Source organism: Sceloporus occidentalis, unplaced genomic scaffold (assembly GCF_023333645.1).
Source record: "Sceloporus occidentalis isolate IW3139 unplaced genomic scaffold, rSceOcc1.0.p SCAF_103, whole genome shotgun sequence".
NCBI lineage: Eukaryota > Metazoa > Chordata > Lepidosauria > Squamata > Phrynosomatidae > Sceloporus > Sceloporus occidentalis.
Genome location: NW_028317083.1, coordinates 2,457,391 through 2,475,640, shown reverse-complemented (window position 1 = coordinate 2,475,640; position 18,250 = coordinate 2,457,391).

The window sequence follows — 18,250 nt, the reverse complement described above, 5'->3', positions numbered from 1 at the left end:
AGATAGTGGAAACAAGAGGTCACTTCATTGTGTTGTAACATGTCCTTCTGGAAGAGAAATGTATCTAGGGGTCACCATGAAAACACAAAAAGGAGTATCAGTGGTCAGAGGTCAGCGGAATCCCTGTTTGGACATAAGGACAGCAGGACACGTTCTTAATGTAGTAGTTATTAACACTTGTGTTTTGGTAGGTGGTCAGACAAACGTGTTGATGCTGATGACAGCACCAGTGATTGGTTATGTTTATACTTAATGGGGAAGGCTGGAAGCTCTTGTTTAATCTCTATTTATTGGTGAGACCTTTTCACGGTTCACAGAGAATTGTCAGAAACCAACCTCATTTTTTTTCCCATCCTCACCGAGCGAAAACTACATTAGACAAAGTCCTTCATAACCTCATCTGTTAATAAGATTTGCAGATGTACCAGAACGGGAGTAAGAATTTTTAACTTGAGGTCAGCGTTGATAGCTCTGAGCTCTTAAAAGCATCAATGTTATCATCGTGTAAAGGCAAGTAATGGGAGATTTTTTTTGCAGGATTAAAAAAAATATATTTCTGGTAAGGTTTTAAGTAATTAAGAGCACTATCAATAATGCTTTCAATGCTGTATTTTGATTCATCTTAGTAGATGGGAGCTTCTCATGAAGTGCCAACGGTTCCACATCCAAACAGACAGGTAGGGTGAGTATATGGTGATGTCGGCCAGCGGCTCACTGGACATTTTCCCTGGTGCCATATGGCCAGTCTGGACCCGCATAGCATGGGGAAAATAGAATACAATTTTATCATTCCATACATAGAATTTAAATGGAAGCCTATGTCCTTGAAGATTCAGGGGTTGTCTGAATCCTCCGGACGTATCCACGTACGCACAAAGTATGCATTTTAAATCATTTGTTGAGGCAGGGTTCTTGTCCTCCCTTTAACTACGGTATTTCTCTTTAGTGTTTTAATTTAACTTTATTTCCCAATACACCAGATAAAAATTCAAAATAGTTTATTTTAGTACTTCAGACTTGATCATTGTTAAAAAATAGAGATAAATTGAAAATAAAATTATTGGTTGTAGTTTGAGCTAAACTAATGTTAAGTATGTGCTAGTTTACACTGGGTTTTTTTTTTTTATGAAATCCTGCAGGGCAACTTTTTGCTCATAAACTTTATTTGTTCTGAAATCACTTTGTAAATTCTTAAGATTTTTTTTCCCAGTCAGTTTCTGTCTGTTTGTTATTTCCCAAGCTAGAAAAAAAAAAAATTCTATGAAAAAAATAAACAATTTTATACATTTTCACTTCAACACAGAAAAAAAAATAGCTCTATAATAATCTCTTGTAAATGGTTATTAGAAGCTGCAATTTTTTTATTTTAGGGTTTTGGATTTCATTTAAATGCACTAATTAGTCTAGACTTCAAACAATGCTAATAAGTCACCAAACAAATGGCTGGGTTTCAAAAGGAATCTGATGTTTCATTTTATAAACACGGGTTATTATTCTCAAAGCCCGCAATGTTTTTTTATTTTTTTATATATGTAACATCTCCAAAAGGAGACAGTGTTGTTTCCACTAGTGCTATCCAGGAATCCATGACAATCTGTCAAATTAAGTCATTCCATTAGCAAAAGTATGACTGTTTAAAACTTAATGACACGGGGATAATTAAACAACCTGTCAGTTTTTAGTAAAGCACAACACTGGGACTTGCTTTGCAACCTGTCTACAAAACAACATAGCAAAAGCTCGCAACCAGTCCGGGAGGTAAACATAGTCCTTCCTTAACGTGAGATTAAAAATTTATGAATCATGTAGGTTAACAAGTCAATGCGTTTTAAAGTCATCATGTTTGATTAGAGCCAGTCGAGCTAGTGTTGGATTGAGCCACAGTGAAGCCTATTGCTTTGGCCAATGTAGCTTGGACCTGCTCAACAAAGGTGGAGGAGTGTAAGCCAGCTCAAACCCTCTAGTTTTTGCCCATTACATGCAGCCGTATAGACATTTCTAATGCTGCAAATGAGCCTGACTCGAGTTGTCAATGATGAATCCAACCCTGGTTTGACTTGACCCTGAGATAGTTTGTCAGATTCATGATGTCATATGATGTCATATCCCGGCGCTTAGCAGAAAGGATGGCTACAATAGTAGAGGCTAATGTGTTAAGGGAATTTAACATGCATGGGATAGGCTTAACACTATCCTGAATCTAAGAGAAGATCAAGACTTGAGTTTAACACCAGGAAAAATAGGTAGACTAGATGGGCTGAATGGTTCTTATCTGCTGTCAAATATATACTTCTATGTGGAGAGGGCAGCATTGAAGTTGAATATGGGGCTGGATAACTGTGAAACTAGATTAAAGATATTAACACAACATATAGACTGATTTTTTACTCTCTCTGCAAAGTTTCAGAGCTGAGACATTTAGTCTCACAATATTCTTATTTAATAATATCCAACCAAAAATACCAATAGTTCCATTGTCATGTTTAATGTCCAACAATATTCTGCAATGTAACCCCCCCTCAAATAATTAAAACAAATTGATAATAATAATTACTATAACATTAGCATATTAAATACTATCTTCTTCCTAAACAACAGGCAAGTGCTCCTCTAATAAAGTCAATCTAAGTAGACAAATATTGGTCCATTTTTTTAACTTTTGGAAATTGATGTATTCTACTACTGACACCCCATTGACATTTACAAAGACCGTATAATTTAAAAGCAGTGAGATGTATTTTAGTAGACCAGCTGTTACGTTTCTGCAAATGAGTCACCATGACAAAGATATAAACCATGCAATAGAATAGTTTATTAGCCCTTTACGTATGCGCAGGACTGATAGTTCCTTAGCCTTTGATGAGAAAATCCAGACGATGAGTACAAAAGAAAACGCGGCTGCTCCACACACATGGCAGTACATTTTTTAAAAATTTAAAAATTTAAAAAATATACTGTATATAGACCATTTTTATGTGCCAGTAACGGTGTAGGGGAAGTCACTAACACTGTGTTTTAAGGGGAAGGGTAAAGAAGAAAATAATAGCTTACTTTGATGTGTGTAATGAAGTGTGTTTCTATTTCCCAGTGTTGCAGAATACATTGATTCATTATAAAAGAGAAATAAGTAATCTTATGTGGCAGTGGAATGGTTAAGTCTATTTGCACAAGTGACATTTACCCTGACTGTCCAGTAGGTGGAGCAGTGATCCTATTCTGGGTTCTGCCTATGCCCCCCAGTGGACCAGTCTGTCTGAACTCTGAATGAATTGAGCTTTCTTTTCATCTCTGTGATGTCCAGCTGCTCCTGTCAACACCTTCTTAAAGCATGTAATTCATCGCTCACAGTGACAGCTGGGGCCATGTGCCTGGGACCAGCTTCTTCAGTGTTCGGCGGGCACCCTGAAAGGGTCCCTAGCCTCAAAAAAAACAAGGAGCTCATCTGTTGGCCCTTTATCCCAATCTCTTGCGTCTCAGGCTGGTTAACTCTCTTAAGGGTTCTGTAATAGGACTAACTAAAGGGAACTTGTTTTGTATTATCTGACTCTCCTTTGAGGGAACATCCATCCTTCATGATCAATTACATATTTCAAACCAGAAGCACTAAATGGTTGGGTTGTAAGCTCTCCAAGGCAGGAATCCCTTTTCATGTTGTTCGCTTTGATGATTCTTGGTTGGATTGGTTGTGCCGCTGTTTGTATTCGTGTAAATTGTGTAATTAAGCTAATATCCTCTAGAATCATTGAAAGCCTGGACACAACAAAAAGAAATTAAGTAGAGAAACTGGTTGCAATGAGGTTCTGTTTATTTAATAAATAAGGGAGGTTATTTCTACAACACAAATACTGTATGTCTTGTCGGGGTCAAGAAGGAATTTTTTTCCCTAGCTTGTGCAAAATTGGAAAGAGCCACAACAGGGTTTTTTTGCCTTCTTTTCTATCAACAGCAAGAAACACAGATATGGGAAAGGCTGAACTTGATGGACACATGTCTTTTTTCAGCCTGTGTAACTATGTAACGATGTATGTTCTGCTTGAACTGGGTTTTAGATTTTCACAATTTTCATTGGCGGTTTCTTATCAGACCTGAACCACATATGTATCTCTGTGTACAACATGGCTGAAAAAGAATGGATACGTGTTTAGAGGAAGAATATAAAGGATGACATAGTCTAATACAACTCCCATGATGTTTTGGGGAGGTTCTAGGTGTCTGACTTATCTTATTCCCTAGTCTCACCTATCCATCTTCAAGATGCAAATCCACATATTCCTCTTTCCCATCCTATTTATCTCCTAGGAGCCCATAATTTTTGGTATGAATATATAACAATATTCCACCCTAATATAAATATACTTTTGTGCTTAAAAGCCAGTAAATGTTAAATGCCCCCCCAAACCCAAAAATCTCTCTTTGGTTTGTTCTTGTTCTAAATGATTTATCCTATTAATATGTGAAAGTGAAATAAAATTCCTTGGTAAAGCCCTACCCCCATCGTTCCAACGGGGCCCACTTTGTCCCTTTCTGATAAAGCAATAATGAAACTTGTTTTACTCTGAACCAGAAAGCACTGTAGCCGAAGGGAATGGAAAGAAAGGTTTGAAGTATCAGCACGAAAATAAGGAAACCATAGGGTTAACAGGAGGGTGGCGAATAAGGAGAAAACGTTTAGTGAATAGGGACCGAGCAGGTTGTAAATCCCACCATTCTTGTAATATTGTTATGCTAATACGACTATGGGGATTTTGTAGGCAATGCTTTCTAGGGTTCAAGATTAAAAAGTTAAGAAGTCTCTGTCTTTTGTCTGTTTTTTTTTCCTCCCAAACATCCATATGGATACAATCTGAATTAATAAAAGACGGGGATTAAAAGGACTGACCTTGAAGTCGAGAAAGTATTTTTATCATTTTTGTAAAACATGGCAATTATTTTCTGCCTCCATCTGGATTAAAAAGGAATATGTTTAATTGTTGAACTTGAAGGACATGTATCTTTTTTTTACCCCTCACTAAATATCCTGTGTATTTGGCTTTATGAAACAAGTTCTAGATATCTGACAATAAGATTTATGTTCTTATGTTACAACAATGATCTTCGCAACAGTTTACAGAAGGCCTGATGGAAAATTGACCCTTTCTAGATGGCAGATGCCTCTATTTCCAAATATCAATGGGTAGCCTGGCCCATAGGGCGGGAGGGGCAATTGCCCCCTGGGCCATTCCAAAATTCTTTAAGCAGGACTGGTCTGAATGGTACTAGCATATTCGTGGAGGCGTACATGGGCCGAGGTCACATAAAGTGATATTCCATGTCTCCGTGGTAATAGAGCGCCCATTTGCACTCAGTGTGAGCATGTATAGAAAAGAGGCTTTGGACAAGGTGAGGCTGAGCAGGAGTGGAGGTGTGATGGTGGGGAGGTGTGATGGTGAAGTGATGAGATAAGAGTGAGTATCTTTTATTGTAAATGTTTGTGTGCAGATGTGTAAGTGTGTGAGTGTATATGTGTACGCGTGTGAGTGAGAATGTGTTGGAGTGTGTAAATGTCTGTGTGCTAATGTGTATATTAGCTACCCGGTGGGGGACACAAGGGGTTGGGGGGACCACCTGGCTTTACCTGCCATATCAAGAAATAATAAGGACAAAGAAAAGCTCGAAGAAGTTTTAATTTAATGATGATCCCTAACCTGCACTTGCCTTAATATTGTTTCATTTTTTAATCAATGCTACAATGCATCCTATGCTTCGGTATTCTGGCCTACCCATGTTTCAAAACGTGATAGGGCTTCTGGTTTGGGGTGGATCTAACTCTTTTTGGGTGTGACTTTGTCCCATCTCGGCAGTGTCTGGGCTAACTCTTCCCCTTTAATGTGTGAGAGAATTAGGCACTTGCCTTGTTTTGGTTAACACTGCAGCTGGCATGGCCCACCAGGAGCGGAGGTCTCTAGCAATGACCGGTGTGTCCATATCTTGGCTCTCCTTATCCCCTTCACGGTCAGCTCACCCACCTCTAGCAAACGCAAATTATTTCTCTAATCAGAAAACGCTACCATCTCATTTACCGCTTCTGCTATCACTACCACTAAATTAGCTTTATGTTTGGTCACAAAGGTCACGATCACCGTTTGGCTTGTAAAAAGTACCGAAAGGCAGGGGATTTGGGTGTATTTTTTTGAGATCTGAATTTCATTTAGAACTTTTATAGTTTCTTAATTGTTAATTTACCCCGATTGCCCAGTCTTCCGGACACTGCAAGCTGTTTAAATCTGAAATTATTTGTATTGCTACTAGTAAATAATAGATGAGGGAACGAGGCAGACCTTGTGTCCCTTTCCATAAACTCCTCCTCGCTTTAATTAGTGGAGAAACAGCCTGGTGAGAAGGAGAGCCTGCCTCGATGCTGGTAATTAAAACCGTATCCTTTGGAAGGCTGCTCTATTTTTATCGGAGCGGCTGCTAGGAGCTGAGGGCCTACGGACAACTCCGCAGTAAAGAGTGATAATGAACGTGTGAAAGCCCGGGGGAGGGATGGCTGCAGAGATGGCTGAACTTAAAACAAATGAAACACGGGATCAATTAGAGGTGGCTTTGTACAAGCTGGGCATGCAATATCAGTTGGCACCTGGGCAGGGTGGGGACTCATCTGAAATAGTAAAAAAAAAACAACTGCAAGGGAACAGAAGACTCTTATCGACGGCACGCTGACCAACTGAGGCCTAAAAGGAAAGACGAGGATGCCTAATGACGGTGGAGAGATGGCATCTGCTCCTAAATTTATGCAAATCTCAAAGCTTCAGAGAAGGAGCAACGTTTTACTTACACGGGCCAGAAGATGCCTTATGGCTTAACAAATATTAGTCAGAAAAAAAACACATAGTGTTCCTCGGGGTAAGCCTCAGGCAAAATGTTCTCTGGCCATAACATCAGTTGGAGATACCCGACTTTAATTATGGATACCAGTACAAATAAAACAAACTAGAAAAAAAACCCACAACCAATATCTCCTGGAATAACAACATTAGCCACTGCTATAAAAAATTATATTACTCAATACATTCTAGCGATTGTCATAGTTATAAAAAACGTTTAGACAATTGTTCAAATTAATGTTCAAAATCTTAAGTATTTTAAGTATTTTGGGCCCATCCGCTCCAACTTATCCTGTTCCATTTAGTTGCGTTTAAGACTAACAATGCCCAAGTAGTTTTATTAAATGCACTTTTCCATTACATCTGTTTTGTATATTCTGTGAGATAAACTTTTCAGTAGCCCTGAATGGCTCCATTCCGTTGTACATTGGCAACATTGATTGTTACAGTTTTGAGAATGGCAATATGCATAGATGCCAACAATGCCAAATTTCCCAGGACAATCGCAAAATTCCTGCTGCTGGCTTTCAAAGCCAGTGTCCTTTGGATGCTGGCAGCTGCTGATGGATCCTGACAGCAGAAGATGATGGGCGTTCCATAGGCACAATGCCCCATATTGCAGGCAGCCATTGTCGTGATGTTGCGCACCCTTGGCTATCCTGGGAAAGGTTGGTAACTATCTGTACATCTTTTTAAATCAAAAGAAGCTGGGTTGGAAGAGGTTGCCTATCCCTGGCTCATAGTGTCGAGATCACCAAATGGGTGATAGGACCTATGTGAAAATAGAGAGTAGGATGGAGATTGACGGTGCTCCTGATTGCCTCAAGTGCAGCTAACTGGTGCTCTACAGAAAGTCTGGGGGTATTGGATCTGAATACATTGCATTCCGTACCAGTGAATGTTAGATTGTATATTCATTCTTTCATAGACAATGTTACATTTTCTAGAACATCAAAGGTCATTGGGGGAAAAGGGTGGTACCATTTCAGATGGGAATTTATTGAATCTGATTTTATGTTAAATTGTTTTTTTGACAGCTGTCTTTATGTGTACACAGCATTTTGCATGTACGCTTACAGAATGCTTAGTACATCACTTTGCTAAACAGGTAACATATAATGTACTTGCCAGTTATCTTTTTGGTCATATGATGTCATAAATAAACCTGTTCAATTATTAAAATGAAAATTTCTACATTATTAAAAATTAACCAGCTTAAATGATGGTGGTAGAATCGGCACTGAAAAGCCTCTGAAGACTATGCATCTTGGGAAAACTTAACATTAACCCCTTTGTGTATCCAAAAACTGGTTTCCTTTTGCTCATGAGAAAAACATTCATTTTTGACGCTGTAAAATGGCTAAACTGGGATTATTAATCGTTTAAACCCTTTAGGTGTCAGAGTGTGAGAAACACTCTAATTATCTTCTGGCATTCCAACTGTTAAACTCTTAACATAGGAAACATCAATACATTGATTCTGTTAATAAGCAATTGCTTTAAACAAGCATGTCTTGGGTCCCATCATGTCGCTTATTTTGTATACATAGCGGCTGAAGATGCTTCTTTAAAGGGGACTGTCGCTATCGCAGCTGTTAGCATAACTAATTTTGTTAATGAAAACTACCTATAGCTTGTCCTTATTTAAATTGTTTTGGAGACATTTAACGTAAATGTTAGCCCTATGGATCCAGAGATCTGTGGCTTAGAGTGACAGAGCCTCGGTTATCTAATCAATTTCCTTCCGCGAACTTCTCTGCCTTCTCCGTATCCAACTATTAAAAGGCCTGCTGAATCAGCAATTTGAAAATAGAGGAGAGATAACTTAATGGGGAGAAATAACCATTAAAAACCTTAGAATAAAAAGTTTAGATACCTTTTCCCATGGCAAGATTGTGTTACGCACATGTAAATGAGCATTTATCTAGAAAGTCAATGAGAGTGAAGCAGGTTTGATACTCTGTATCCTGTTGGGTCCCTGTCTTTGTAGAGATGCTTTGTAGCGTCGACCATTCGTAACCAGACTTTAAATGTCTTCTGCTCATTTTGAAGACAGTTTAAACTTATTGGGGTGGGACATAGCCCTTCTTTCTACATTTCGAAGCTCGGTGAAGCATGGTTGATTGCTAGTATGGCGGGGGGGGTTATATGGACACAGTCACGTTTGACCATTACATACGCTAAACTAGGTTGATTTGTCTATATTGGCCAACCTTCGGAGTAATAATGTATCCTTGATAGAATTTAATGACAAGAACTTTGCCAAATCCATTTCCTTTCATACCCAAACAGTTCTTCTATATTATCAGTAACTGATAAGTTGTTTAGCCATAACATCAAACTTTTTCCTCTATACGTATCCTGCATATACGTGGATTTCTCATTTGCAGTTATCATCAACCTCAAGCCCTCTCATTTGTCGAGAACGGATGTTGGCGTTCCATCCTTCCATCAAATTCTTTGATACATCAAAGTATCAAAATCAATAAACAATAACAAAGCAGCTCAGTGTTACTTTGCTTTTTTTTCCCAGTGACCAATTTAATTAAATTACGCATTCAATGAATATAATATATACACGCAAAATAAATTTTCAAAGACGGTAGCCAAAAAAAATTAAAAAATTATTAATAAAATATTTACAACACAGTCTATTTTTCTCTAGTGACATGCTGTCTCTCAGTTCTGTGTGCTCAGTGTTAGGTGTGGGTCATAAATTCAGCAGTAATATCTGTTATGCCAAGTATCACACTGTGTATATTATTAATATGTAAAGCTAAGATATTCATAGGATGTCTTTAAAGGATTTAGAGTCTGTCAGAACTTCGGGATGTGGACTTGTTCTCATTCATACAGAGTTAATTAAAAAGTGACAGCCTTAAATTAACGTTTCACTATATTATTTAAAATAACCACACTATTTCACCCAAATGAGGGCCTTCATTTCTTCTGCTGTCACTCTTTCCAGCTGAATAGAAGTTTATCTTTAATCTGATGCTCAACCCTTGGTTTTCTGTTTCGGTGTGTGCGTAAATTAATAAAAATGTAGAACTAGGTGTAAAATGTCCAAAAATTTAATTTTTCTCATAGGATACATTATGTGCACAATGCCGCTTTGTCAGCAAACTGGTTCTTTGTCGTGTTCTATAGAACATAGTCAGAGAGGCATAGTCAGATAATTTCATTGGAGATGTTATGGCTAATTATGAAGACTTCCCAATCCATTGGTAGTATTGACTTATTCTCAAGGTCACTTACACAAGTTGCCTTTGCAACATTATTTCCAAGTCCATTCTAGGAATCATATCTAGAAAGTTATTATTCCGAATTACAAACCAACATAGGACATTTACTGTTCAGAATTTGGTGAATTCGCATTTGAAGCCATGTTGGACACATTTTTTTCCATAGTTTGATTTATGAGAAAGTTGTTCCTTCTTACTGTTGAAAGGTTAACATGAAATTGCCATTTAGAAACACGGTTTGGGTGTATATGTTCTACGCCTAGCAAATGTATTCTTTGAATAACCTGAAGGCTACTCATGTTCGGAATGCACTGAAGAAGTCGTCAGTCTAACTATTTGTCTATCTATCTATTGATCTATCCATCTTTGAGCTTATTTAGCACATAAACAAGGTAAACCCTGCTTCCACAAGCTAGAAGAACAGAAAAGGGGAAAGAGAGTAGGGGGTGGATTGTTAGGGAAAGACGAAGAGCCAAATCTTTTGTTTCCATCTGAATGTTGGGTGGTCTTCTGTTTCCCAAAGGGGTGGAGTGTCCAAAACGCGTATGTCTCAGATGGAAAGTGAATGGCCTCCTCATTGTATCGTCTATTGATAGTAACACCATGGACACAATGAAGAAGACCTGAATTTAAACCTATTTCTGGTGATGAAAGTGGATGAGGACTGAGAATCAGGCGTTGGGCAAGTTCAGAATGACATTCATCATGGCTTAGATATTATTGAAAATGATGCAGAACACAAAGGACCAACTGGGGCCTTCTGTTTTTAATTCTTGTCTAAAACAGCTCAGCTCATGAGTTGGTTCTGGTATCATCCTTAGGGGCCAGCTATCGCTCACCCACTTAGTCTGTGTAGTTAAATTTAATCACCTATACTTGCTGAGAAATTCAACTTATATCGCACTAGATTTACGATAAGATTTGCTGTCCAACATGGTCCTGATAAACTTTGGATTTTTCCCACTAAACCCCTAAGTACATTTGTCAGGCATTTTTGCTTGTGCCTATATTCCACAATGATCTAACTGCATTGTTTGAAATGCATATTACACACCTACAAAGTAAATTTCAAGTGAATTGGATTTTTGTGCTGTAATTAAACAAAACGGGGTCAGCTCTTTGTTTCATGTACAGTTTAGCTCAAAATCCTAGTACAGGAACTACATAAATTAATATTGTCAATATAATGATTCAAGAAAATGACTTTATACAAGCTCGGTGAAGTTCAAAGCTTATTTTATTCCCTGAGACAACATTGTACAACCATGATATGATGCTGACATTAGGTGTCACTTCTAGAATGTCATCGCTTCAAAGATCCTGTCATACTTCTGCCTAAATTGTAGATGTAGGAGAACAGCTACTGTGTCAGCTTTTAACATAAGTAAATTGAATTACTGAAGCTACATGTAGCTTGTACTGTTTGTTTGTCAATCAGTATAATTGTTTTCGAGATAGTTGGTTTAAAAGCCTATGTAAGAACTAATAATTATTTGATCAGAGAACGTAGATCTCTTCCTTCTCTACTCCCCACCATATATATGTTTATATATATATGTATATATATATATATATGTTTATCAATATGTATATATATACATATATATATATGTATGTATATATATATATATATATATATATATATATATTGCTTATTTTAATACCTAAACATTATATTATAGTTTCGTTAGTGTATTAAACTGAACAATGTGAGATTTGGGAGAAGTGGGAGATCTGCTTTGTGAAAGTTGACGCATAGACATCTCCAATGGACAGATTTAGTCATTTATAAATATATTTCTTATGTTTACATTCATTACAGTAAAAAAGTACAATTAGTTGAATGAGTCTTTAGGACAAGAAGTTGGTTCATGCAAATTCAATACTCTGGGGTTTCCAGAAATTAGTCCCCATTGACTTAAAAGGTAATTTACAGCCATGATTTTTGGAAAAAAAAAAAAAAAGAAAAAGGACTGCGTGACCTTATTCTGTCTTTCATTATTGTGTCTATGTTGCCATTTGCTGTTTTATGCTACATGCTGAGTGAGGTGTTGTTAATATCCTATGCATGCTGCATTTGGAGACAACGCTCATAAAAAAAACGACTAAAAGTAACAGCAGCCAGGTTCTAAGCAGTCGTTATACCCAGTTGGGTTCTAATCAGTCGTTGTACCCAGTTGGGTTCTAAGCAGTCGGCTATGCCCAGTTGGGTTCTAATCAGTCGTTATACCCAGTTGGGTTCTAAGCAGTCGGCTATGCCCAGTTGGGTGAAATAAATATTACTGATGTTTCTAGATTAGAAGTTTTCAAATCAGTCCTCCAAGAACGGTGACTTTCCAGGCTGTATGAATATTGTCATTTAAACACACAGACGTAATCCCTTTGTCCTGCACCGTTCATGGTCACTGGAGACCAGTTTGAGAATCATTTCCCTAGATGATAATTATAATGAGGACATGGAGGTCCACTGTGAAACGCAGTAACGGTCCCCGCTCTGAGAATACATCTATGGCTATCGACGTATCAAACCAAGGACCTTCCGGTGGCAGTGACAACAAAGCCGTAGCAACCATCTCCCAGGTGGGTACCCTTCAAATCCTAACAATTTATTACTAAATAAACCCTAGTATCATACATGGAATATAAGGTTTGTTAAGCAAATAAATCCTCTAGAATGTGACCTTGGAAAAAAAAAAACAAGATGGTCACTGATTCAATTACTTGCTCTCATAACATTTTCTTTTCTGAACAATAACTCAGAAATCAGCATTTTTTTTTCTTTCATCTGCCACATTAGAGGCAGTAATACCAACAAAAGCACCTAAATTGCACCCCAGAGGTGGCCGAACAATTGCATATGAAGTATGGTTGTAATAAATCCTGAAATATAAAGGCTCTATATACATACTCTTTTTTTTTTTTTGTGGTTGCTATCCTGGGTCTAGTGATTAAAAGCTTCTTATCAAAAACAGACTGATAGCGTAAGGAACATGATTCTTCAAAATTACTTGCGAGGAAAGAACGCAACAACGTTATACTATGTAAATCTTATAGGTCCAAAACACAAAACGGGGATTAATATCCTGACATTGTTTTGCCTATAAAATTACACCGTGTATCATGCTATATTTCATAATGAAGTAAAATAAAAGGTCAGATGAAATCTCGGTGATATTTATTCATGGCGCATAATGAATGAACACGCTACTTTCATTTTTTTTTTTCAGGGTAGTGGAATTGAACGGGAAGACCTTACACAATAAGCACTCTGAATTGCACAACTCACTTATAATTATCCGTCATCGTTTAGGAGATGTAGCGTCCGTTATATTGGGACAAAAATAGCATTTTTTTACGAGAAGGGAGCCATCCATAATAGTTCTGCTATGAGCTACTATGAACCAAGGAAAGCCATAATGATTCCGATAATGCATAGATTAAGGTCGGATAATGAAGCTATTTCAACAGAAAATACGCGATAACCAGAACCTTATTAATTTTCAATGTCATTGTTTTATTAGTGGCTTTCTTATTACCTCTCATATTATGTACATTTTTACTCATTATATGTAAATGTTGATCACAGGAAAAGGTTGTCTGGATGTTAAAATATATAGACATTACTTTAAGCCTCATTGTGTTAAGAAGGCAGCCGGTGTTTGTTCAGTTTGTCCTAAATTGTAATTTTTAAACTGTTTTGCTGTTTAAAGAAAATCATATATTTGCAACTCTCACCGGATCTTAACTCTTGTTTCTGTAAGTCAACTTGTTACGCGGCACTTGTTATGTCCTGTTGATCCATTGTACAGCACTACGGAATATGATGGTGCTATATAATAATAACAACAACAACAATAATAATAATAATATATATAATAATGTTACAAGGCACTAAGGGGGTGATGGTTCTGTATTGTACATGTTCTGTCCCAGTACAGAGATTCTGAAATCAGACACGCCTCTCACTTCCACAAAAAAGTTTAAAATTATTGTCTATCCATACAAAAAAAGAAAATTACCATTACACGTGTCTTTTTTTCTTCTCCCCAGTTTATTTGTGCCGGTATATCATGGTGTTAACAAAATCAATCTCTGTGATTTTAATTGGAATCCCCGGGAAGGTAACTCATTCATGGCACTTTAATTCAATGGAGTCCGAGGGATTCATTCACTAAGCTGTTGGGTTTAGTAGCTAAAGTGAGTCCTGCAGAAAGGGCAGAGCGTTCACTGCATAATGCTTAGTGAAATGATGTGAGATGAATCCAGAGATGTATTTACCTTCCCTCAGCCACCCCCTTCGCGGTCAGCGTCTTCCCTGCATTCAAAAGTGTATGGCATATGACATAACATATCGAGTAGCGCCTGTTAATGCTCTCTATGGAGGCTGTGCTGAGTCGGCACAGCTTCCATAGCGTAACAGGCCCATTGAGCAGCGGGACACTGGGGGAGACTAACGCCCCCTCTATACCTTCCACACTAGTCCTAGACCTAGGCCATAATATGTCACTGGATGATTTAATTATATATTGTACAGGACCAGCTTATCCCTTTCTTACAGAAGACGCTTCCTGAGGTTGGTCCTTCATAATACAGAGAGAATGGAGAACTCCTACAATACTTCAGTTATTGTAATGAATGTGGAAGTCATTTTTGTTGCAACCAAAGTCTCATAGACCAGACTGAGCAAAACAGAAACTGAAGGACAACGTCTGCTTCAATTAACAAAAAGCTACTTAACACATTATTAGATTCTCTACTGAGATATAAATATGGCACCTACAAAAGAAAATGGTGGAAGTCCCTCTTAAAGTGGATGAGTAAAACTACATAGAATCTAAAGTCAATACTGATACTTTTTATCACATAAACTATCTTTAGATAAAAATAAGGCCCTTATGTGTTCCAACCTTTTTTCTGTGTTCCAACCTTTTTTCTGTGTTGGCCCAATAAAGGTAGCGCTTTCAACTGGAAATACCACCTTATCTTGGATCCATACGACCATATTTATTGTCCTTATTTAACTCACCTGGAAAGTATAGTGAATATAATCGAGTAAGCTGTTGTGTGATGAAAAACCGTCCTGCATTATGCATAGTTCATTTCACAGAGAAATACAAAAATGCAATTAAGAATACTCAAAGATCTACTGTATCTAAATTTTGCTCTATGGGGATTTTCACACTTCTATCAAATGCCAATAGTTTTTTATTTTTTATTTTGAAATTTAGGCTTTGTTCATTAAGCCCGTTACCATTATGTTTTTGTTGAACAAATATTACATTGGATGTTCAGTTGCTATGTTCCGAAATCACTCAAGAACACTATTGTTCACAAAACGCAATTTTCAAGTTCTAAAAAGAGACAAATTGCAACTTTGTACCAAAAAAATCATGAAATTAGATTATTTTGACCACTTCTTACCAGTAACTGCAACCAACAAAATAATTGGAAAAAAACTTTGTGAAACTTGCTTGGAAATTCAGATTTATTGGAGTTGATACAATAGGATATGAGATAGTAACAGCAACTTTAACAGACATTTTAACTTTTTCTCTAATTCGAAATAACTCATTTTAAGACCATAGAAGAAAATTGATCCATGGAGGTAATATTTCAAAAGGTTCCTGAAGTTTCTGCTCGTAAAGAAGAGGAAGATAATCAATCCAATGTATACCCAGCCACGTCTATATACTGGAAATGTAGACAATATCGGAAGGTTTGAGTGCTCATGAAATACAACCAATCTGATAATTTTTAAAGTCAAAAGCCATTCATATACCAGAAGAAATTTGTTTTAGCTTGCGGCATGCCAACTTTAAACTATAATCTGTCATACATAACCACACCATTTTTTTCCCCAAAGGCCACCATTAACAAAAGTACTAAAGGCTTCCATTCCTACTATCTCTTAAGTTTTACGAGATAGGAAGGATTAGTTTGGACAGTTTAGGATCAGTAGCTGTATCTCAAAGACCGGTGCGGCACGCGGTCTACAACTAAATAACACTGCTGTAAAAATGCATCTGACCACTTCAGCCAAGATTTATAGATTTATGTCCACCATTATAATTTGAACGGGTGCCTTTATCCTCAGAAAACTCTTCCGACCATAAGCATGTGTCTTGTTTTTGGTTTGACAGCTGCTGGGTTCCTCATAAAAGGTTGGGGAGTTTTATGGCTCAAGTGTGCTAATACCGTGTTATCTTAGCACCTTCTTGATTGATGGTCCACATGTAAATCTACTTACTTCAATTGAATGCAGTAAAAAAAGAAGACACCTGTTCATGGTATCAAGCGGTTTACCCTCTGCTTACTAAACCATACCCCGAAAGTTGTCTCATCTGAACAATGTTTCTTTAGGAGATCATGGAATTTAAAGAGAAAACAAATAGAAAATTAGAAAATGGAATTTAGAAAATAAATTGTAAACTCGCATGGTAGAATAGACATTTACTTAGGTGGTACAGGTGAACACAGTAAAGTTTGAGATAATAAACGTAAAGATAATACGTAAAGCCTCTAGATTGTAAGCTTGCGAGCAGGGCCCTCTTTATCTGATGTATCAGTTCCTCTTGGTCTGTTAATTCTAGTTTTGAATGTATGTGCTGTAATAAGAGCCGCGTAAATGGTTGGCGCTATATAAAACATAATCAAAATAATAATAAAAGCTCCTAAAAAAGTAAATGAGTAGACCGCATGCTCATTAGAGTCGGGCCTACCTTAACTTTTCAGTCCAAATAGTAGAAAGAGAGAAAGGGAGAGAGAAAGAGAGAAAGGGAGAGAGAGAGAGAGAGAGAGAGAGAGAGAGAGAGAGAACAAAATAGATAAAGAAAGAAAAGAAAAAGAAAAGAAAGAAGAAACCTTCTATTGTAATTTATTGGCTTGGCTTTATGTGCGAATATAAATAGAATACAAGATGGCGATGATCAGGAATGTTTGTATGGAGTTAGGAAAGTTAAAACAGCCCACTGGGTGAAGAAAACTTAGTTGATTGATTTTGGAAAAGCTGTTACAATTTCAGCAGAGTGGAAAACCCTAAAGTTTGGGTGAGTAGCAGCCCATGAAAAATCTCCTCTTCCTTTTCCTGTTGGTAGAAAATCAACCATTCCAGATCAAAGCGGAGTGTCAGGGCTTGACCACAGCCGGGCGATTTACGATCCACAAGGGCACGAACCCATTAACAGTCACGGTAATTCATTTCTAGGGCAGCAGGAGGTGTAAGAATCTCCCTTTTCCAAACATCCTCATTTACCTAAACAGCCAAAAATCAACAGGAATTAATGGCCGGCCCACTTGAAGAAATGTGAGAAAGGATGTTATTAGCAATGGTCCCTTAACAGAGTGGAGAGGAGTTATTAAAAAGAAGGAAATTAAACAGGCAATCGCCACCTTAAAACTAGAATAAATCACATTCTGTCCCACGTTGGACACGTCAGTCAAGCGTGAACAAAAATCCATGGATGATAGGAGCTGCAGTCATAGAAATGGCTGATTAGAGTCAATTGGACCATCTAGTCTGCCCATTTTTCTACGTGATATAAGATCTAAAATCCTACTTGGTAAATGCCCTTGTTCTATGCTCACATAACCTTAGTATTTGCCATGCATGACTAAATTCCCCACGGCATATCTATCTCTTCTCTTGGAAGGCTGTTCCGCCTATCCACTTCCTTCTCAGCGAAGTGATAACTTCTTGCATGACGGTGAAGCCTTTAATGTATTAGCTGTATACTACAATCCCTTGTCCGGTAACCCGAAGGCTGCCCAACCCTACTCTAAATTATTTTGATGACCAGACATAGTGGTTTTTAGTAAGTCGGTCTTATGCCTTAACTTCTTGAGTCATATTGAAGATGTCATTCTAAAGTAGGATATACCATTATCATAATCATGCTCGTAAAGCAACACTTTAGAATATGATGGCGCTACGGAGGTCAATAAATAATTGATAGTAATAAATGATTCAAATAAGCTAGACTAGATGGGCCAATTGGTCCTTTTCTGTCGCTATCTATGATTCTGGATAATGTCTTTTCACAGAAAGCTAAATGCATAGTCAGCATTTACGGTAGATCCCAGACAGCCATTCATTTATCTTGATTTAGAAACTTAGGAAGCCAACTTTGAGCTTTTAATAAA